Genomic DNA, 23,655 nt, shown 5'->3' on the forward strand with positions numbered 1-23,655 from the left:
CCTCCTTATCAAGAAACGGGCTCAAATCCGCGACATTGAAGGTCGCGCTAACATTGTATTCCCCAGGTAGCTCCAATTTGTAAACGTTGTCATTGACTCGTTGGAGCACTCGAAAGGGTCCATCACCTCCTGGGGACAACTTGTTTTGATGCTACTTGGGGAATCTCGCTTTTCTCAAGTGTAGTCAAACCCAGTCTCCAGGCTCAAAAACCATCTTACGACGGTGCTTGTTTGCTTGCTGGATATATTGCTGAGTACGCCTCTCAATGTTTGCTCGAACAGCTTCATGTAACCTGCGCACAAAATCAGCTTCTTTTTCCCATCTAAGCTTGTGTGCTTAGAGGAAGGTAAGGGTACCAAATCCAGGGGGTCAGGGGGTTAAAGCCATAAACAACCTCAAAAAGTGAGTAGTGTGTTGCACTATGAACAGTTCGATTGTAGGAAAATTCAACATGAGGCAGACACTCTTCCCATGATTTAAGATTCTTTTTAGTCAAAGCCCGAAGTAGAGTACCAAGTGTGCGATTGACAACTTCCGTTTGCCTATCGCTTTGTGGATGACTGGTGGTGGAGAATAACAACCTAGTGCCAAATTTAGATCACAAAGTCTTCCAAAAATAACTCAAGAACTTGACATCTCTATCACTAACAATGGTCTTAGGCATGCCATGCAGACGGACAATTTCTTTGAAGAACAAATTAGCAATATGAGATGCATCGTCAGTTTTGTGACAGGGGATAAAATGTGCTATCTTAGAGAATCTATCAACTACGACAACTATGGAATCATTACCCCTCTGTGACCTAGGTAGCCATAAGACAAAATTCATAGACAAGTCTACCCATGGATAGTGAGGGATAGGCAATGGGGTATACAGGCCGTATGGATTTGTTTTAGACTTTGCCTTATGACAAGTGACACATCTACCAACCATGCGTTCAACATCTCTACGCATATGCGGCCAGTAAAAGTGCTCTTGTAGCATGGCTAGTGTCTTAACAATGCCAAAGTGTCCCATGAGACCACCAATGTGTGCATCTCTAATCAAAAGATCACGAATGGAAGAGTTAGGGACACACAATTTATCCACATAAAACAAAAACCCATTGTGCAAAAAATACTTTCCATGTGGACTCTTCATACAAGATGCATAGATATCAGTGTCATGTGCATATAGGTCTTTAAGCATTTCAAATGCTAACAACTTAGCATGAAGCACAGCAAGCAAGGAATGTCTACATGATAAAGCATCAGCTACCACATTCATTTTGCCAGCTTTTTACTTAATGACATAAGAGAAGGTGTCAATGAAACTTATCCATTTGGCATAGCACTTGCTCAGCTTGGGTTGGCCTTTGAGAAATTTCAAGGACTCGTGATTAGTGTGTATCACGAACTCCCTTGGGCGGAAGTAGTGTTGCCAAGTCTCTAATGCGCGTACAAGTGCGTAGTGCTCTTTATCGTACGTGGGGTAGTCCAGGGTAGCACCTCCTAGCTTCACACTAAAGAATGCACAAGGCCTCTTGTCTTGCATGAGAACGGTGCCAAAACCTACACCAGAGGCATCACATTCAATTTCAAAGGTCTTGTTAAAATTTAAAATTTTGTAATGCCAAAACAGGTGCATGTGTGAGTTTGTCTTTGAGGGTGAGAAATGCTTGTTCTTGTGCTTCTCCCCAATAGAATTTGTCATTCTTCTTGGTCACGGCAGTCAATGGAGCAGCAATGGTGCTGAAGTCTTTGACAAATCATCGGTAGAAGCCTGCCAATCCATGGAAGCTGCGCACCTCGTGGACGGATATTGGAGTTTGCCATTGCTTGATGGCCTCAATTTTGGACTCGTCCACCTTGATTCCTTGTGAGTTCACTACATATCCTAAGAACACAAGCTCGTTAGTACAAAAGGTGCACTTCTTAAGGTTAGCGTATAAATGCGCCTGCCGAAGTGTCTGAAGAACTAATCTCACATGGTCCATGTGCTCTTGTTCACTGCGACTATATGTTAGAATATCATCAAAGTAAACAATGAAAAATTTTCAATGAAATGCCTCAAAACATGGTTCATTAGTCGCATGAATGTACTAGGGGTGTTAGTCAACCCAAAAGGCATGACTAGCCACTCATAGAGACCATGTTTGGTTTTGAAGGCCATTTTCCATTCATCGCTTTCTTTCATTCTGATTTGATGATAGCCACTTCGTAAATCGATCTTAGTGAATATAATAGCACCATCAAGCTCATCTAGCCTAGGAATGGGATGACGATATTTCACAGTAATAGCATTAACGGCCCTACAGTCAGTGCACATGTGCCAAGTAGCATCCTTTTTAGGGACAAGTACCACAGGCACAGCACAAGGACTTAGACTCTCTTTTACCCAACCCTTACCTAATAGGCCATCAACTTGCCGTTGAAGCTCCTTTGTCTCCTCAGGGCCCATTCGGTAAGCAGGTTTATTGGGTAGTGGTGCCCCAGGAATCAAGTCAATTTGGTTCTCAATCCCTCAAATGGGTGGTAAGCCATCAGGGACTTCGTCAGGGAAAACATTCTCAAATTCCTGCAAAAGAGCAACCATACTCGAAGGCAATGCCTTATCGAGCTCAGCAACATCTAAAAGCACATGTTTGCAAATCATGAAAAGCACATGCTGATCAGAATTCACAACTTTTCTAACGTTCTTAGCCTTAATGATCATGTTTTGCTTCCTAGTGGTAGATGTAGTGGGTGATTTGTCATTCGTAACACTAGGTGTGCTCACTTGACCCTTGGTCGATTGCTCACTTGTAGAAGTAGAGCTTTTACCAGGGTCGACCGCCTTTTGTTTCCTCCTTTAACGGTCCTGTTCACACTCTTTTTGCAACTTAAGTTGGTCCTCATACACTTGTACAGGTGTGAGTGGTGTGAGGATCTTACATTTACCATCATGCAAGAGTGTGTACTTATATGCCCTTCCATTGAATGTGACGTGTTTGTCAAAATGCCAGGGTCTCCCCAAGATGACATGTGTAGCATGCATTGGCACTACGTCACACACGACTTCATCAATGTAAGTACCAATTGAGAAGAGAACGCGTACCTGTTTGAAGACATGTACCTCTCCATCCACACTTAGCCATTGGAGACGGTAAGGGTGTGGATGTTTAGTAGTTGGGAGGCCTAAACTCTCAACCATAAGCAAGCTCGCCACATTCGTGCAACTCCCACCGTTGATGATGAGGCTACACACTTTGTCACCTACTTTACAACGAGTGTAAAATAAGTTCTCTCTTTGTAGTTGCTCATCCTCCTTAACTCGAGCGGTTAGCACTCATCGTGCCACCAAGCAACCTACTTCCCCTTGTGTAGGCGAGCAATCTTCCTCAGTTGAATCTTCTTCCAGGCAGTCGCCTTTGACCAATTCGGGCATCTCCTCACAATCGTCATCATCGGACAAGATCTCGCCATTGTGAGTGATTAACATGACCCGTTGGTTTGGACATTGAGACTGAATATGTCCAAACCTTTGGCATTTAAAACACTTGATGTCCCTACTCCTAGTCTTAGGAGTCTCTCGTGGTGCCTTAGAGGTAGACCTGGATGCATCAACAGCTTTGTGAAGGGTAAAATTGGTATTACGGGTAGAGGCATTACCTTGAATTTGACTAGAAGGAGTTGGTGCAGCCGAACTTCCAGCTTCGTGGGTTATTCTCCGTGGTAGGTTTCCCTTCCAGGAAAGCGAGTTGGAAGTTTGGAAGGTACGGGCCCCACGCCTCAATTTCTTTCCCCCCTCAGCCTTGATGGCGAGTTCAAGAAGGTCATGCATGTCCAAATAGTGTTGGAGCTCCAAGGCTTCTTGAAGGTCAGGGTTGAGACCTCAAAGAAACCTAGCCATGGTTGCTTCACTATCTTCTTAAAGGTTCACCCTCATCATGGCCATCTCGATCTCCTTGTAGTAATCTTCCACACTCATGTTACCTTGAGTGAGGGTTTGAAGTTTGGCATAGAGATCTCGATTGTAGTAGTTTGGAACGAATCTCTTACGCATCAATGCCTTGAGCTCTCGCCAAGTTTGGACTCGTGGTTCTCCCATTCTCCTCCTTCTCCTATGGATCCTCACTTGGTCCCACCAAACTAGGGCGTAGTCGGTGAACTTAGCGGTAGCAACTTTAACCCTTTGTTCCTCACTATAGTCATAACAGTCGAAGACCATTTCGATGCGGCCTTCCCATTCCAAGTAAGCTTCAGGGTCACTTTTGCCTTTGAACATGGGCACTTAAATTTTAAGGCCCTTGAGTTCGTTCTTAGACGTGTCCCTTCTAGGCTTCTCGGGTCGTTCCTCATCCTCACTAGCGGAGTAGTCCTCACTATTTGCCTCTTTGGTGCCATGGTTACTCCGATTATGGGATCTTGAACGAGAGCCCCATGTGAGACTCTTGGATAGTTCGTCAAATCTAGTGTGCAACTCCTCCATTTATTGCTCACTAATTCGCCTGAGCTCATTCTTCATGGCAGTGAACATCAAGGAGTAGTCTGTGGTTGATTGTTGTTGCTCCATGCCTCTCTTTATGCCCTGCAAAAGGTTAGTAACAAGAAAATAATTCAAGTATATCCTCTCTTCACTCCCTTAGTGTATTGCTCTCTCTCGTGTTTTATCACTCAAAACACTCTTTAAAGATCTTACCCAACACCTTTACCTGTCGGTTTAGGTAGGTGAGAAATGCTGCTCAAGTCCAATAACCGTTCACCAACCTTTTCCACAAGAGTAAGCAAGAGTGTAGGACACAAACATGGGTGAAAAATGAGGTGGAATGGCCAATTTTTGAAGGAAGGTAGTGGCGGACAGCAAGGAAAGCGCCAATGTGAACACAAGGACACAAAACCCTAGTTTCCTAAAAGGTAGGAGTAGATTCCTAGAATGTAGGAGTGGTTTCCTAAAATGTAGGAGAGGAAGTAGGGGAGTAGCCAAGTGGAAAATAAAGGAGTTATCCAAGTGTTTTACTTAGTTTCCTAAAGTGATTTTGGAAAAACAAGTTAAGTTTGGAAACTCTTTTAGAATCCCTTTTTTGAATAACTTTAGAAACCCCCAAATTCCTGTACAAGTGGACTAGCCAATCAGATTTGGTTTCTACCTTGTCCACCGAATTTCCAGATTTTCTTTCTCCTCCAAAATTCTCTCACCAAGGTCAGTTGGGACTCTATAAAGTTCCCTAAGGCAGCCGACTCCTCTAACACACAAACTAGATTCGGTTACCCTTCCTCTTTGCGCAACAACCAAGATAGTTTTGACTATGGCTTTGCGGCAAGAAGATGCAAGCGACCTCACGCAAGCTACACCCGCACGGGTTGCTCAAGATTCCTCCAAGAAGTTTACTCCTAGGCCAAGGAAGCCCTTCACCACCGCAAGAGAGTATAGGAAGTTGTTTATTCGAATGGATGTGACGACCCCACCTCCCCCTGAGGTGTACCAAAGGGTTTGGCGGACCGCCTGCCCAGCTCTCGCCAGGACTCACTCACTCAAATCATGTGCACACATCCATGAACCATAAATAACATCGCAATTCAAGCTTAGAATTTACATTGATGAAAATCAAGGTACAAAGCCTCAATATACTCAAACTGGTTCAAGGCGTATACAATCCAAATACAAAACATTCTATTCGAGGAATAGCGCGAGTACAAGTCAAAAGTCAAAAGCCAAAAACAACTAGACTATGCTAGTCTTTACATGTCTCATGCCTCGTTCGTACCCCCTGTAAGGAAAACAAATAGCGTGGTATGAGCTAAAAGCCCAGTGAGGTTCCAAATAGCAAATTGACCATTATTTATAAGTACAAGTTTTCGATATAGCAAAGTAACGAGCATGAAGAGTCCATAAACGTGAGCAATAACACGTCACGTAGAAATCTCAAAATAAGCGAGTGTAAAAGTTTTTCACAATCAACAATAATCCAATAAGCAATAATCATTCCAAAGCATAAGGATACGGATGGCACTCAAGAGCCAACTTCCATTCATCATCAGGAGCTTGATCACGTAGTAGTTGACACTCCGTCAACTTTCAAGTAAAGGAACTAATCCAGTAGAACACCACTTACACTACTCTCCGTCCACCATTCACACCCCCTACTGGGCCCAAAATCCTCAATAAACACGGGTGGTAATACTCAAGTATACCGATTAGTCGAGGAGATATCACTCCACTCGACAAAGCAAGAGACCCAGGGCTCGTTACCCAATCGACCAAGCCCTTGCCGGCTCGACTAGAGTAACTAGCCACAGGGTTCCTGGAATTCCAGGAAGTGCACACATAAAAAACAAGTATATCAAGTCAATTGCAACAATAAACAAGTATATCACGTAAGAGCAAGTGCGATAAAGTACACTCTTGCCCTATCAATTCACGTATATAACATGTACTCATATTGGTCACGTATCAAGTTCAAGTATCTAGTGAAATTCGGTATTTGGAAGCACTCACCAAAATATAGTGCTTCAAGTATTCACGTTCAATTATACTCCAGGCTTGGAGTCCAGATCTGCGATAAAAATTTAGTTTAAGAACTTTGAAACACAAGTAGGATTCGAAACTTAAATGTCCCGTTCATTAAGAATCGACCAATTGAAATTCATTTGAGAGACACTTATGAAACACTTGCTCGCTTTTCAAATCGTAAGGTTTTGTAGCATAGATACCTGGAAATAACACTTGAGTTGAAAGTACAAGGAAATACAAGTTTACATTGACCATTATGTCTTTTCCTCAAGGGTACAAGTTCGGCCAAGTCCTAACGTAACCCTCGAAAAACAAAGCAGCAAAGGTTCTCGCTAGCTCAAGTGATAATCACTTAACCTTTACTCAAGTTGCAAATATAGTTTTCTAGTCCTCGAGCGTAAATTCGGGCAGCATGCCCTTTGTGTTTACCTATTTTTCCAGCCATTTAGGCTTCATTATTTTTCCTCAGCCAAATCCCAAAGTCACACATATCAGAAATTCAAGTCAAAAGCCGTTCCATAGGCTCACAACATCATAAGAATAAGAATCACAATAATCACAAGTGCAGAAATACAATCTAGTAAAAGACAGATTCGACGTGTGGATGTGGAAATAACATATCCAAGGCTACGCTTATCGGATTGAGGCGCAACCTATGCCGTTTCTAAGCTAAGACACAGGGCTACAATGTTCATGAAGATCACTTAGTCCAGTTTCTAATGAAACTTAGTCAAATCCTCAAATTACAGAACCAAAATCCATCTCGTAGGCTATATAACCGCATTGTACTGTAATGGTCATATCTCAGGTTACAAAGGTCCGATTAAGGTGTTCTTGGAGGCGTTTAAAAGATAAGTCAGAATAATAAAACTTTCATGTTTTGGTAAAAAGCTAAATCAGTACGGATCCTAGTGAATAAACGTGATAAACTGGACAAACTGACCAAATGGAGTACTGGGGAAAAACTTAAAACAGTAAGGGTATTTTGGTCTTTTCATGACCTATGTTGCTCCGATTGAGTTGAAATTTTGTAGGAACCTATAAAATACCATTCTCTACAACTTTCATTCTTTGACCTAAGGCCAATTCGGCCTATAAAATGAGGTTACAAAACCGGACAGAATGGAAGCAGAATTTTCCAGAAATCTGGAATTTTCAATTTTTAATGCAACCTTCCTCAATTTCTTACTTCAATCACTATCAAACCCTTATACAAACTTAATTGCAACATATATGCATCATGCATCAAATTGGCAGCAAGTCTCAAACCCTAGTTCATAATATCAAAAGGGAAAACCACTCAAAACATGATAATAACCGTCCTTCATCACAATATTGAGAAGCTAAGCTAATTTAAACAAGATTAAGAATAAAAATTGGGGAAATCATCACCCTTACCTTGCTTAGTGTCTACCAAAAGCAATCCTAGCTTTCCCCTTCAAAATTTCACCAATAGCTCACTAAATAAACACTCAAGGGTGCCTTTAATCGGTTTAGTTTCTTTGTTTCCTCACTTGTAGCTCAAATTCAAGAAGAAATGGAGGAGTTCCTCTCTTGTTCTTTCCCTCTCTCTCTCTCGGCTCTCCAGCAGAAAAATGAAGGTGAATGAAGCTAATTTGGGGATAAGAAGGTTGAACAATTGTCTTGGTCAATGGCCACTAAGGGTGTGACACTTGTCACAAACCTTACCAAGTAAAATTTTCTTTTTCTTTCTTGTATTTTCAGCCATTAATTTCGGTCAGGCTTAGCTGGAATTAAGGAGATATTTTGCTCAAATATTAATGAGCTTGTATGGTAAGAAAGTGGTGGTCAAGTGGTGCGCTCAATCGGTAGTGCGCGGGACCCGCCGGTTCGTGCCGTTTTTCTTAAAAACACATGTATTAGGGTTTTTACTTCCCATTCACTAACCTTATATCATTGCTACTAGTCACATATTATTTCTCACTTAAAAGTCACTTTTAATCTCCAAAATTAATCCTAACTCTGTACTGAAAATTCATCCGGCGAAAAATCGCAAAAACCCTAATTTTGCTCCAAACTTGAAACCGAAGCGTGAAACTCTACTTTCTAGATTCATTTGCACTTATCATGGAATAATTGGATAGTAGGGCTTTAATAAATGATAATTTTCAAATAAAAAGAAATTTTTTAAGAAAACGTGAGGAATTTTCCAATTCCAGTAATTAAAATTAGGGTTTCAATTAAAATATGAGAGATTTAGGAAAACCGGTTAGTCACAAGTAAACTAGGGTTTTTGGCTACAATATTAGGGTTTCTAGTCTTTTTAAAACAAAATTAGGTTTTAAATCAAACCCAAAGAAATACACTTTAATATTTTCTTCACAAACAACCTCCTAATATTCGGGATGTTACAAGGGAGGTTCAAGTTTTCAAGAAACAAGGTCAAGAAATTCAAGAACCTCGAAAGGTGGTTCAAGTTATCAAGGCGCAAGGTGATCAAGAATTGCAAGAAGAGGTAGGACAAACTTTTGAGTTTCTTTCCTTTTGCAATTTTCTGATTTGGTTTAGAAACAAGATGTAATGGTAGTTGTCTTGGCAATAAAGAACCGAGTTCCTTCCTTTTTTTTTTCTCTTGTTCGGCCTTCTTGTCCTAGCTGAATGGTTTTCTTTCCTTTCTTTTTCGTTTCTATTTTCTTTTCTTTTTTTTTTTTGACTTGAAGAACAACACAAATACTCGGCTGAAGTAGAAAAATTCCAGAAATAATGTCAGCCCCCCAACTCGCAAGAATGCACAACCCCAATCCCTTAAGAACTAGCAAAATACATCCAAGAATTTCAAGAACTTCTAGGTGGTAACCAAGAACTTCAAGAAACCCTAAAATCTTTCAAGATTCCCAACCCCAACAAGTCTTTAACCAAAAACCAGATTAGAAAAATTAACTAAAACAACTTGGATAACTGAAATAAACTTGAACAGGATTGGAAACAAGAACCCTAGCGCACAAGAAACCCTAGCCGCACAAGAAACCCTAGTGGCGATTCTTTTTTTTTTTTTTTTGTTCTTTTGGACACGGGCAGATCGTAGACAACAACAATGCCCGAGTGGATAGGAATTGGTCTCATGAAGTTCGCTCAAAGTTCCGGGCAGATTGCGGCTCAACGCACGCGGCAAGGCAAAACCCTAGTTGCCGCTGCTATGTTTGCTCTATTTTCTTGCCGGTCATGGCACAACTCCTTTGGTCAGTGATTACAGACACAAGGCAGCAAGACACGACCAGAATTTTCCACACACAGATGCGGACAGAAATTGACGTCAATGAGGAGCCAAGCTGCGGATAGATTCGTGACACGCGGGGACACAAACGACGGACTGAACTCTATGGCAACAAGCTGACCACACACACGGGCAGTTTATGCATGAACAACGAAGAGACATAACCCAATAGATTTGACGCAACTCAACAAGCAAGTTGCGGCCAGATTGAGTTGAGAACTTTGACAAGAAACTACACTGACAGGTTTTGATTTTTTTTTTAAAAGATGTGGGCGGACAGATTAGCAACAAGGTTTAACGACACAAAGGTGGACAGATTTGGACTCAAATGTCATGGATAGAATCCAGCCACGAAGTAATACAAATGGACAGAAATTTTAAGGCTTGCGACAAGTTGTAAACACGAACAGAATTTTTTTTTTGTTGTAAGACAAGGCAGCGGAAGTAAGGAAAACTAAGACAAAATAAGACAAAACAACAGATATAACAGAAGACACCTCTATCAAAGCTCTGAAGCCAACTGTACGGTCCTCGATCAACGCGTTTCGAGACACGTAGCACGTTTGCCCAAGGATCTAGTGAGGTTGTCCAACGCTCGGATTGCGGAACCTAGAATCAAACGGACAACACGATTTGATTAAAGGTGGTAGAACGACGACTCCATAGAGGTGATTACTTGAATGGATAGGTCGGTAGAACAATTTAGGACAAGACGCAAGATTGCTCAATAACCCTTGCCAAAGCAAGTAAAAGGCTCGAATCTTTCTCAATAAGAAGAATCGAAAATAATCAAACTTTATTCATCAAATGTCTACCTTCAATCCTTACAAAGCTAGCCTTTTTATAGGCTAAAGGTTACTAAAACCCTAAAAACCCTAAGGGAAGCAGTCGGCCATCTTGGTGTCAAGATGGGCCGGCCCATGCTCTACTAAAGCGACTAATCTAACTCTAAGTAAACATTAAGGCCTTTACAAGAGGCCCACTTGACTTTTCATGGGTTTAGATGATTTGCCTGTCTCCTTCTAGGCCTTCAATATCTCTATGGACTCCATGTTGGTCTTGGACCATTCGAACAAGGCCTTGGAGGGATTCTTTGAAGAGCTTGGCTCGTGCACGTGTGACTGGGCCCAATGGACTCGGACTGGGTCATTACGTGGGCTGAGGTCTGTGTACACATCAATACCTGAGGAATCTGGAGAAAAGATAATGCCCTCCAAAGTGCAAAAAGTGCACTATTTACCTCGTCCACCATGGACATTAGGAGCACTAGATGAAGGGTCTACAAAAGGAAGTCAAATTTTCTGGATTACTTGTTATTACATGATTAATGTCCTTGTTTAATTATTTGGTTATGTGTATGGAACCTTACTAGGCTTTTAGCTCATTCTGTTAGCTTTGTTTTCCTTACAGGGGATGCGTGCGAGGGCGTGAGTCCTGTGCAGACTAGCTTGGTCTAGTTTTTTGAAATTTTATTTTTTTATTGTTCTCGCGCTAGTGCCTAGATAAGGTTGGATGTAGTACAAACTTAAAACTTTTGTTCTAATTGGGATTGTATTTTTGTTTGATATGGATATGAATGTAAGTATATGTTTCAAGTTTGGGAATTGTTTTTCGCTTAGTCTCGAGGTTATATGATACGCTCCTTGATCAACACGTTTCGACACACGTAGCACGTTGCCCAAGGATCTAGCAAGATTGTCCAATGCTAGGGTTGCGGAACCTAACGTCAACACGGACGACACGAATTGGTAGAAGGTGGTAGAACAACGACTCCAACAAAGGTGACTACTCTAATGGATAGGTCGGTAGAACAATCAAGGACCTTCGTGAGATTGTTCACACACTCTTGCCAAAGCAAGTAAAGGAACAAAATTGTCACAATAAGAAAATCGAAAAGAACAATTTGATTAATCAATCGAGTCTACCCTTAATGCTTACAAAGCAAGCTTTATATAGGCAAACTAACGAAACCCTAATGCTAATAAAAAGGTAATAAAGGTTCGGCCAGGCCTTGGATTAAGTGGGTCGATTCCATGACTCCATACTAACTAATTCTAACCAACGACTTAAGATGCATGGCTATAAAGCCCCATACTTGGCCGGCTCTACTCAGGGGCCTCATGGGCTCCTCTTGCTTCCTGATGGGCTTGGAGCAGGGTGTAGATAACTTGGTTGTCACCTTTCAAACCTTCAATGGCCCGTTAAATAAGTACAAAACGACGACCATTAAATAAGAAGGAATACTTATTAGTATGTTCGTCATATTTAACTTCTCGCCTCGACATCCATGCTTTGCCCAATAACACATGTGTCACTTGAATTGGGACTACATCACACAACACCTTATCCATATATTTGCCAATTTGAATAGGTACAAATGTGTGCTTAGTAACCCAAACATCACCATGAGTGCTCGTCAACTTGTACGGTTGAAGATGATCAATGGTTGGAAGATTTAATTTCTCAACCATGATAGCACTTGCAAGATTGACTTCACAACTCCCATCAATGGCCAAGCTACAAATTTTATCTTTGACACCACAACGAGTATAAAACCAACCAAGCAACTGAGATTTGATGATGTCCAATTGCTCATCTTGATGTGTGCACGGACCTTGGCCCACGCAATGGCCCAGTTCGAGTACCATTGGGCCCAGTCACACGTACACGGGCTAAGCAATTCAAGGAACCACTCCAAACCCTTGTGCGGAATGTGCAAGACCAACAAGGAATTCATCGAGACATTGAAGGCTTGGAAGGTGATAACCCAGTGGTCTACATGATGATCCAAACCCGTGAAGAGCCAAGTGGGCCATGGCCGATTAGGCCTTAGTGTTAGGAGTCTTAAGTTTAGATTAGTTCTTTTGTTAGCCATGGATTCGGCCCATCTTTTGTCTAAAGATGGCCGAACCACTAGGCCTTTTGTTATTGAGTCCATAAATCGGCCCACCTTGTCCAAGGAGTGGCCGACCATCTAACTTTTTGATATTAGGGTTCGGATATTAGGGTTTCATTAGTCTCACCTATATAAAGGATTGCTTTGCAAGCATGTGGGTAGACTCGATTGATTAATCAAATCGTTCTTTTGATTTTCTTATTGTGAGAATTTCATTCTTTTACTTGCTTTGGCAAGGGTGTTTGAGCAATCGCGCGAAGGTCCTTGATTGTTCTACCAACCTATCCATTAGAGTAGTCACCTCTGTTGGAGTCGTCATTCTACCACCTTCTACCAATTCATGTTGTCCGTGTTGGTTTTAGGTTCTGCAACCCAAGCGTTGGACAACCTCACTAGATCCTTGGGCAACGTGCTACATGTCTCGAAACGTGTTGATCGAGGACCGTATCAGTTGGCTTCAGAGCTTAGGTTGAGGAATCTTTCGTTATATCCTTGTTTTTCGTAGTTGTGTCGTAAGGCTTTTGTGTTTTGTCCGCTGCCTTGTTAAAAAAAAATGATTGCTATCCGCACTTTCATCCTTACCTGGCTAAATTTCTGTTTGGTTCGTGTCTCTTCGTTGTTAAATAATTCTATCCATGTAGTTTCGTGTCCTTGTCGTGTCAATTGCTGATTCATAGTGTTGTGTCAAAACTGTCTTGGTCATTGGTCTTCTCCCAAGCAACAGAAAAAAAAAAACTAAAAACAAAATTCGGTTCATGTGTCCTTGCGTCGTGTTGTAGACAAATCTGTCCACAACTTGTCTCTTGCATTTGAGTCGTTTGTTCCATAACGTTTTTGGGCGTTTGTGCCCATCGTGCGTGGTTTGTGGTTATCAAATCTGTTCGTATGTTGTCTTTGGTATTGAATCACTAGTTGTCTTCAATTCTGTCCGTAAGTGTTGCTCCTTGTTTGTGTCAAAGCTATCCATGTATGCGTAGTTGTGGCCTTAACAAATCTGACCGAAGCTCGTGTCCTTGTGCCTCAAAATTCTATCCACGATGCATGTGTAGTAGCTAGCCCCAATCTGTCCATGATCATCAAAGAACAAAAGAAAGTTCTAAGGGCGGCGGCTATGTGACAGCCCCACCTTCCCCTAAGGCGAACCAAAGAGGTTAGCGGACTGCCTGCCCAGCTCTCGCTAGGACTAACGGTGCAGTATAAAGCGATCTATCACGTTCTGAAACTTATAATGCACGCAAACAAGGCAAAAGGGCAAAATAACCCAACATAAAAGAAATGAAATCCAGAGTCGGCCAGGAATGGTAACCGACCCGTCCGAAACCCAACCAAACATCGAAATACATATACAACATAACATTAACCATTTACGAGCCACAATGGCATTTAAAAGTGATACAAAAGTCACTACATATGTGGGTTGCCAAAACAAAAGTGAAAACGGCCCTAATGATACATTTAGGGTCCCATTTTATATACAATACAAAAAAGGCATTCATCTAGTTCATTCGGCAACCATTTAACAAAATTCATTCCAAAAGAGTCATATTCCTGTAAGGAAAACAAAAGAAACGGGGTGAGCTAAATGCCCAGTGAGAATACAACCACCATAGCAGCTAAGATCACATAAGCATAACCGTTCAGTTCAAGTATGCAAATAAGAAGTAAATCAAATCAGTGAAAGGATACGGACGGCTCTCAAGAGCCCATTTCCTCGCTTATATTCTTGATCCAACCTCATTGACCCTCCGTCAATGTTAAAAGTAACCATCCGTAGACATCACTTACATCCAACCGTCCAACTATCATACCCCAACCGGGCCCGCACTCCATTCAGTCATTTTGGTAATACTCGAGTTTATCGGAATCAAGAGTCTCATTACTACAAGATTCCCCAGTACAGTCCCCGTGGCATGTCAATTATCACGACCAAGCCCTCGCCGGCTCGATCCAATTGACTACCTAACAGAGTTGAGCTCAGTGATACAGTAAGGTCGTTGGACATTCGTCCAAACAACACCAAATCAGTTTCCATGAAATGGAAAGCAATAACTCATATATCAAGTTCAGTAAGACAGTGAAACAGTAGACAATCAGTGATACTATCAAAAGGGGTGAGGGCGGTCGAGTACACCCTCACCTTAATCAATTACAATATCCAAATAAGCCTTCAAGGCAACACAACCACATATAGCAAAGCCACATTACAACATTTAAGTGAGTAGTATACTCACCAATCACGTAAGTGATATTTCATGCACCAACGTTAAAAGGTCGCCGTGAACCCTCGTCACGTCCTAGAACATGTAAACAAAGACCATGAGACTCGATAACGAGTCATAAAGCCATACCAATTATAACCCCAATAGGGTTTCTTATGCATAAATAAGCATCATAGGTAACCAGAAATTAAGAAATGGCATTAGCTTAGGCCTTAACAAAAAAATAGTTTTCGTCATACTTTTGCAGTAATGGTACAAAATGCGCTACGCTTATCGGATGAGGGTGTAAGACCTACCATCTCGAAGCTAAAAGACAGGGCTACAACAATGTAGAAGGCCACTCAGTCCAAATCCTAGCACAACTAGGTTAAAAAGGCAGATTACCAAACCAGAACCGCAATTGCAGGTTCCCAAATCGCACTATGCTGTAATTAGTCTATTTCAGTCTACACAAGTCCAAATGCATTGATTCCAAAGGCATATGATAGCTAAGGCATCCAGCTACATTTCATCAGAAGACACCAACAACAAAATCCAAACCAATTCCAGTCAAAATGGCCAATTACTAGTGCAGTTTTCGCATTCTGATCAACCCAGAACAGCAACAGTAAAATTGACATATCTCACTCTACACTAATCCAAATGACCTGAAATTTTGTAGGCACTTCAAACTCATCAATACCTACAATGTTTATGTTTTGAGCAAAGTCCAATTCAGCCTCTAACCCTATGATCCAAAACCGGACAGAATTAGGGGTTTTGAAACCCTAACATTTCACATTTCAATCCAAATCCAAAATTGGTTGCAATTAACAATAATTCACATCCACTAGAGTCATAACCCCTCATTATCAACCAACATAAACAACCACAACACCATGATCACATTAAACCAGAAAATTCCTCAAAAAAATAAAAACTTCACTAAATCACTTCAAATCAAGAAATAAATCACAAAAGGCTTCACTATCACTACCATTAGGCACAATTTAAGCATCATTAGGTGTAAGGGAATAGTCAATCATCACTTACCTAAGAAACAAGAGAAGAGGAGTTGTAGACCACCTTAGCTCTTCCAAAAACTTCACCAAACTCACCACCAACACCAAATGGAAAAGTTGTATGGAATGGAAACTAGTTTATGTGATTGATTTAGATGATTCAAGCTAGTGGAAAGCTTGAAGATTGAAGAAGTTTTCTTCCTTCTTGGCAAGAGAGAGGGCCGGCCACAAGGTGAAAGAAAATGGTGATTTTTTGTGAAATTTTTAGATATTTAACCAATTTTGGTCAAAAGTCAAAAAAGGTGAATAGTGTTCTTAAGTCAAAACCAATCACCAAGCGACATGTGGCACTTCATAAATGCACTCCTATCCTTTTCCTTTCCTCTCACATCAATCAAATCTCACTCTCTACTTATCTCTTAACACCCGATAAATTTTACACAGTATCCGAAACTTAACCTTATTGGCCGAATTTTTCCGAACTTTTCGCACTAGTAGGTCCCACGTCCGTTATTTATCCTTAATTTTTCAAAAAATCTCCAATACTAGAAAAATTATCTAAAAACTATAATTGCTCATAAAATCCACCAAGAAAATATTTCTAAGCCAGAAAATGCAGAAAACATGCAATTAAAGGAACTAAAACCCTAGGAAAATGATTAGGGTTTTTACGGGTTCTCACACTCTCTCCCCCTTAAAAGAATTTCGCCCTCGAAATTTCTCACCTTAATTCCCGAAAAGGTTTGGGTACTTTTTCTGCATTTCCTCTTCCACTTCCCAAGTAGCTTCCTCAACTCCGTGGTTTCTCCACAGCACCTTTACTAATGGAATCTTCTTGTTGCGAAGCTCTTTGACCTTCCGATCAAGTACCTGGACCGGTTTCTCTTCATAGGCCAGTGATTCATCTACTTCGATATCCTCCGGTTGCACTACATGGGATGGGTCAGGATGGTACTTCTTTAGCATCGAGACGTGAAATACATCGTGGATTCGAGAGAGACTGGATGACAGTTCCAATCGATACGCGACCGCTCCAATCCTCTGAAGGATCTTGTAGGGTCCGACGTACCACGGTTGAAGTTTCTTTCCTTTGCCCGCTGTAAGACTTCGTAAGGGTGTGATCTTGAGAAATACGTAGTCTCCAACTTCAAACTCCAAGTCTTTTCTTCGATTATCAGCGTAGCTCTTTTGTCGGCTTTGAGCTGTTTGGATTCGTTGCCGTATCAACTTGACCTTCTCTTGAGCCTCTTCCATCCATGGAATGGTTGCCGAATCTAGCGTCTTCTTTTCACCAACTTCGTCCCAGTAAATCGGCGACCGGCACTTGCGTCCGTAGAGAGCTTCGTACGGAGCCATTTGAATCGACGAATGGAAGTTGTTGTTGTACGCAAACTCTACTAAGGTCATGTGCTGACCCCAGTTGCCTCCAAAGTCCAGAATGCACGTTCGTAGCATGTCCTCGAGAGTTTGAATTGTCCGTTCTGACTGGCCATCCGTCTGAGGATGATAGGTCGTGCTCAAATTGAGTTTCGTCCCCAGGGTTTCTTGAAACTTCTGCCAAAATCGAGATACAAACCGTGGATCCCGATCGGAGACGATGCTCACAGGAACACCGTGTAGTCTTACTATCTCGTCTATGTACAGTTGGGCCAACTTGTCCATTGAATACTTCATGTTCACCGGTAAGAAATAGGCCGATTTGGTTAATCGATCCACGATCACCCAAACGGCATCATGTCCTCTTTGCGTCCTCGGTAAACCTAAAACGAAGTCCATTGTAATGTTTTCCCACTTCCATTCGGGTATCTCCAAGGGTTGTAACAAACCCAATGGTTTTTGATGCTCTGCTTTCACCTGTTGGCAAATGAGACATTTATGCACGTACTGAGCGATTTCCTTCTTCATATTGTCCCACCAATAAGTTCCTTTCAGGTCTTGATACATCTTGCTGCTGCCCGGATGGATTGTATACTTGGACCGATGAGCTTCCTCCAAAATTTCCATTTTCATCGACTCTTCCTTCGGTACCACTATTCGGTTTCGATATTTCAAAATACCCTCAGGACTCAAATTGAAATCCGTAGTTTCTCCCTTTTCCACTTTCTCTCTCCACTTCTGTACCATTAAATCTTCTTTTTGTGCCTCTTTTATGCGTTCCAGTAGAGCGGAGGTCACCCTAACATTGCCAAATACCACCTTATGGCTCCCAAGACAGGGTCTCCACTCACACACGGATTCTAATAAATCCCACTCCTTAATCATCAATCCTGCTACTTGCACCTTACGACTCAAAGCATCTGCTACCACATTTGCATTTCCCGGATGGTAGTTGATTGTGCAGTCGTAATCTTCCAGGAATTCCATCCACCTTCGTTGCCTCATGTTCAATTCCTTCTGGGAGAAAAGGTATCTAAGACTTTTGTGATCCGAAAACACTTCGAAGGTCACCCCATATAGGTAATGCCTCCACTTTTTCAGTGCAAAAACCACTGCGGCTAGTTCCAGATCGTGAGTCGGGTAGTTCTGCTCGTGAAGCTTCAATTTCCTAGAGGCGAAAGAAATCACATTCCGGTTCTGCATCAACACGCACCCTAATCCTTCTCGTGACGCGTCTGCATACACCGCAAACCCGTCCACTCCATTTGGCAAAACTAGCACTGGAGCCATGGTCAATCTTCTCTTTAGTTCCTGAAAACTTGTTTCGCATCGGGCGTTCCAGACAAATCCTCCATGCTTCTTTGTCAGGTCAGTTAAAGGTCCCGCCAGTTTGGAAAAATCCTTAATAAACCTTCGGTAGTACCCAGCTAGCCCTAGAAAGCTACGAATTTCCGTGGGGGTTTCTGGCCTCTTCCAATTTGTCACGGCCTCTACCTTCGCCGGGTCCACCGAAATACCTTCGTGGGAGATCACGTGCCCTAGAAACGCTACTTTCTCCAACCAGAACTCGCATTTACTAAACTTGACGTACAACTTATGTTCCCTTAATGTCTGCAACACCACTCTCAAATGCTCCTCATGCTCCTCATGTGTCTTAGAGTAGACCAAAATGTCGTCAATGAACACAACGACGAATCGGTCTAGATAGGGTTTAAAAACCCTATGCATTAGGTCCATGAAGCCGGCGGGAGCATTTGTCAGTCCAAAGGGCATGACGGCAAACTCGTAATGCCCGTATCTTGAGTTAAAAGCAGTTTTCGGAATATCCTCCTTCCTTATTAACAACTGATAGTATCCTTGTCGGAGGTCCAACTTTGAGAAGACCACTGCTCCTTGCAGCTGGTCAAACAACTCGTCAATGTGGGGCAGTGGATATTTATTCTTGATCGTAACGTTGTTCAAGCCCCGGTAGTCTATACACATCCTCAAGGTTCGTTCCTTTTTCTTCACAAATAGGACAGGGGCTCCCCAAGGAGATCCACTCTCGTGAATGAATCCCCGCTCCAAAAGATCTTGTAATTGCAACTTAAGCTCCTTAAGTTCTGCAGGCGCCATTCGGTAAGGGGTTTTCGAGATAGGTGCGGTTCCAGGCAACAGGTCTATACGAAATTCTATCTCTCTTTCCGGAGGTAAGGCTACTAACTCATCAGGGAATACATCCGGAAATTCCCTTACTACGGCCACATCTTCCACCTTTAATTTATCCGTAGGGGTGTTAATCAAAAAGGCCAAAAATCCTTGCGCCCCTCTACTTATCAGTTTCCTAGCTCGAATGCCCGAAATTAGAGCAGATGAGGCTAACCTACCCCTTATATCTAATCTCAAGGTTGCCTCACCAGGAATGCGAAACTCTACTACTTTCGTTTTACAATCCAGTTGGGCGTTATATTTGGCTAGCCAGTCCATACCCAGAATCACATCGTACCCCTTAATGGACAAGCTAATCAGGTCTCCTAAAAATCTCCTTTCACCTACCCATACATCGCAGTCCCTATAAACCATACTAGTCACCAACCGTTGATTCCCCGTAGGTGTACTAACCTCTAGGTCATATGGTAAACTAGCAGGTTTTATATCGATGCCACACATGAAATCAGGGTTAACAAACGAATGAGTGGCACCAGGATCAATTAAAACTTCAGCAAAACGGTGGAAAATAGGGATCGTACCTTCTACAACCTCGGAAGACTCTGGGACCTGATGGGGCTCTAAGGAATACACCCTAGCTGGAACTTTAGGTTTGGATCCGTCTCCCTTGGCTGGTCCAGTATTGGTCCTCGACGATGGTTGGCTCCCCTTTCCGTCTTGTTTCAGGACCGGGCATGTAGCCAATTGGTGGTCCGCGCTTCCACATCGCAGACATTTGCCCTGTTTCCTCCAGCAATTAACTTCGGTGTGGTTTGCTTTTCCACAATACCCACAGGGACCACGGGGTGCCAAAGCCGAGCCACTCTGAGCGTTTCCCCTTTGTCCTCGCCCAGCTTGACCACCCCTGAACGGAGTCCCTCTGCCTGAACCAGACTGTCGACCACCACCCGTTCCTCGTCCGAATTTAGATGGAGTAGTCTTTTCTGTGACGACCCCATCTCCCCCTAAGGCGTACCAAAGGGTTCGGCGGACCGCCTGCCCAGCTCTCGCCAGGACTCACTCACTGTCTCGATCGAGTCATGTACACACATCCATGAACCATAAATAATATCCGCAATTCAAGCTTATAATTTACATTGATAGAAATCGAGGTACAAAGTCTCAACACACCCAACTAGTTCAATACGTATAGAATCCAAGGACAACATGTTCCATTCGAGGAATAGCGCGAGTACAAGACCAAAAAGTCAAAAGTCAAAACAAAAGGCTACGCTAGTCTTTTACAAGTCTCACGCGTCACTCGTACCCCTGAAAGGAAAACAAATGGAGTGGAATGAGCTAAAAGCCCAGTGAGGTTCCAAATAGCAAATTGACCATTATTTAGAAGTACAAGTTTTCGGTATAGCAAAGTAACAAGCATGAAGAGTTCATAAATGTGAGCAATAACACGTCAAGTAGCAATCTTAAAATGAGCGAGTGTAGAAGTTTTTCAAAAGCAACAATAATCCAATAAACAATATTCACTCCAAAGTATAAGGATACGGATGACTCTCAGGAGCCAAATTCCCGTTGCATTACCAGAAGCTTGATCACGTAGTAGTTGACACTCCGTCAACTTTCAAGTAAATAACCAATCCAGTAGAACACCACTTACACGACTCTCCGTCCACCGTTCAAACCCCCTACTGGGCCCAAAATCCTCAATAAACACGGGTGGTAATACTCGAGTATACCGATTAGTCGAGGAGATATCACTCCACTCGACAATACAAGAGACCCAGGGTTCGTTACCCAATCGACCATGCCCTTGCCGGCTCGACTAGAGTAACTCGCCACAGGGTTTCTGGAATTCCAGGAAGTGCGTGCATCATAATCAAGTATATCAAGTCAATTGCAACAATAAACAAGTATATCACGTAAGGGCAAGTGCGATAAAGTACACTCTTGCCCTTACAATTCACGTATATAACATGTAATCAGATTGGTCACGTATCAAGTTCAAGTATCAAGTTCAATTCGGTATTTGAAAGCACTCACCAAAAGATATAGTGCCTTTACTGGTCACTTTCAGGTTATACTCCGGGTTCGGAGTCCAAATCTGCGATAAAACTCAGTTTGAGAACTTTGAAACACGACTTAGATTCGAAACTTAAACGTTTCGTTCAATAAAATTCAAGAAATTGGAATTCACTTGGATGGTAGTGTGAAACACTTGCTCACTTTTTAAACGGTAAAACTTTGTAACTTTTATACTTGAAATCGTCATGCGAGTGGAAAATACAAGGAAAACATACTTCGAGCAATCATGATTGCATTTCTCAAGGGTACAAGTTCGGCCAAGTCCTTACTTATATACCTCGGAACAAGAAAACTCAAGTACCCTAGATGGTTCAAGCAGTAATCACTCTTAACCCTTACTCAAGTTGCAAGTAGTTCTCTAGTCTTCGAGCGTAAATTTGGGCAGCATGCCCCTTGTGTTTACCTAATTTTCCAGCCATTTAGGCTTCATTATTTTTCCTCAGCCAAAACCCAACATCATACATATCAGCAATTCAAGTCAAAAGCCGTTCCATAGGCTTACAATATCATAAGAACAAGAATTACAGTAATAGCATGTCCAGAAATACAATCTAGCACAAGACAGATTTGACGTACAAATGCGGAAATAACATATCCAAGGCTACGCTTATCATATTGAGGCGTAACGTATGCCGTTTCGAAGCTAAGACACAGAACTACAATGTTCATGAAGGTCATTTTGTCCAGTTTCTAATGTAACTTGGTCAAATTCTCAAATTACTAAACCAGAAACCAATTCATCGGCTGTTTAAATGCATTACACTGTAACGGACATAACTCAGTGTACAAAAGTCCAATTCAGGTGTTCTTAGAGGCATTTTAAAGCTACTTCAGAACACTACAACTTTTATGTTTTGGCCCAGAGCTAAATCAGTACGGCTCCTAGTCAAAAAACGTGATAAACTGGACTTAACTGATGAAACGGACTGCTGGGAAATACTTAGAACAGTAAGGGTATTTTGGACTTTTCACATCCTACGTTGCTCCGATTGAGCTGAAATTTTGTAGGAACCTATAAAATGCCATTCTATACAACTTTTATTCTTTGACCTAAGGCCAAAACAGCCTCTAACATACAGATAAAAATTCGGACAGAATGTTGGGAAAAATTTCCAGATTCTGGAATTTTTTTGTAATCAATGGAACTTTCTCAATTTTCTTGTTCTAATCACTACCAAAACACCTTATACAACCTTAATTGCAACATACAAGCATCATACAACAAATTGGGCAGAAATTCCTCAAGCCCTAGTTCATCATATAAAAGGGGAAAACTTCCAAATTCACCACACCCACTTGCATAATCATGAAATCAAGCCAAAACTTAAGCTAAAAACACATCTTAAAACAAAATTCAAAGCAACCAAGATCATGTTCAGATGTTGGTACCTCAAAAGCAAGGCTTGGTAGAGTGATCCTTCACCCCCTTTGGTATTTCTTGGTTCCTCAAGCTTCCCAACCCACACTTAGTACTTTAATCGGTTTAGAATTGGATTTGTTACTTGGGTTGAAGCAAATCAAGAAGGAAATTTGTTGCTCTTGCTCTTCTTTTCTCTCTCTCCTTACTCAGCCAAGGTGCAGAAATAATGAAGGAGATTAAGCTAAGTTTGTCTTATAAGAAGGTTGGAAAGATAAGAAGTAATTCTAGCCACAAGTTTGTCTAACACTTGGTTGAATTACAACCACAAAATTTTCTCTTTCTTTCCTTGCATTTTAACCACTAAATTTCGGCCAATAGGAGAGCTAAGAGGGGGAAGATATTTTGCTCCATTAATGATAAACTTGTATGGCAAGAAAGTGGTGGTCAAGTGGTGCGTTCAATCGGTAGTGCGCGGGACCCGCCGGTTCGCGCCGTTTTTCTTAAAACACACGTATTAGGGTTTTTACTTCCCATTCACTAACCTTATATCATTGCTACTAATCACATATTATTTCTCACTTAAAAGTCACTTTTAATCCCCAAAATTAATCCTTACTCTGTACCGAAAATTCATCCGGCGAAAAATCGCGAAAACCCTAATTTGCTCAAATCTTGAAAACGAAGAATAAAACCCTACTTTCTAGATTCATTTGCACTTATTATGGAATAATTGGATAGTAGAGCTTCAATAAATAATAATTTCCAAATAAAAGGAAATTTTTAAGAAAACGTGAGGAATTTACAATTTCAATAATTAACATTAGAATCTCTAGTAAAATATGAAAGATTTAAGAAACCGTTTAGTCA

This window comes from Coffea arabica, chromosome 8c (assembly GCF_036785885.1).
Source record: "Coffea arabica cultivar ET-39 chromosome 8c, Coffea Arabica ET-39 HiFi, whole genome shotgun sequence".
NCBI classification, from domain to species: domain Eukaryota; kingdom Viridiplantae; phylum Streptophyta; class Magnoliopsida; order Gentianales; family Rubiaceae; genus Coffea; species Coffea arabica.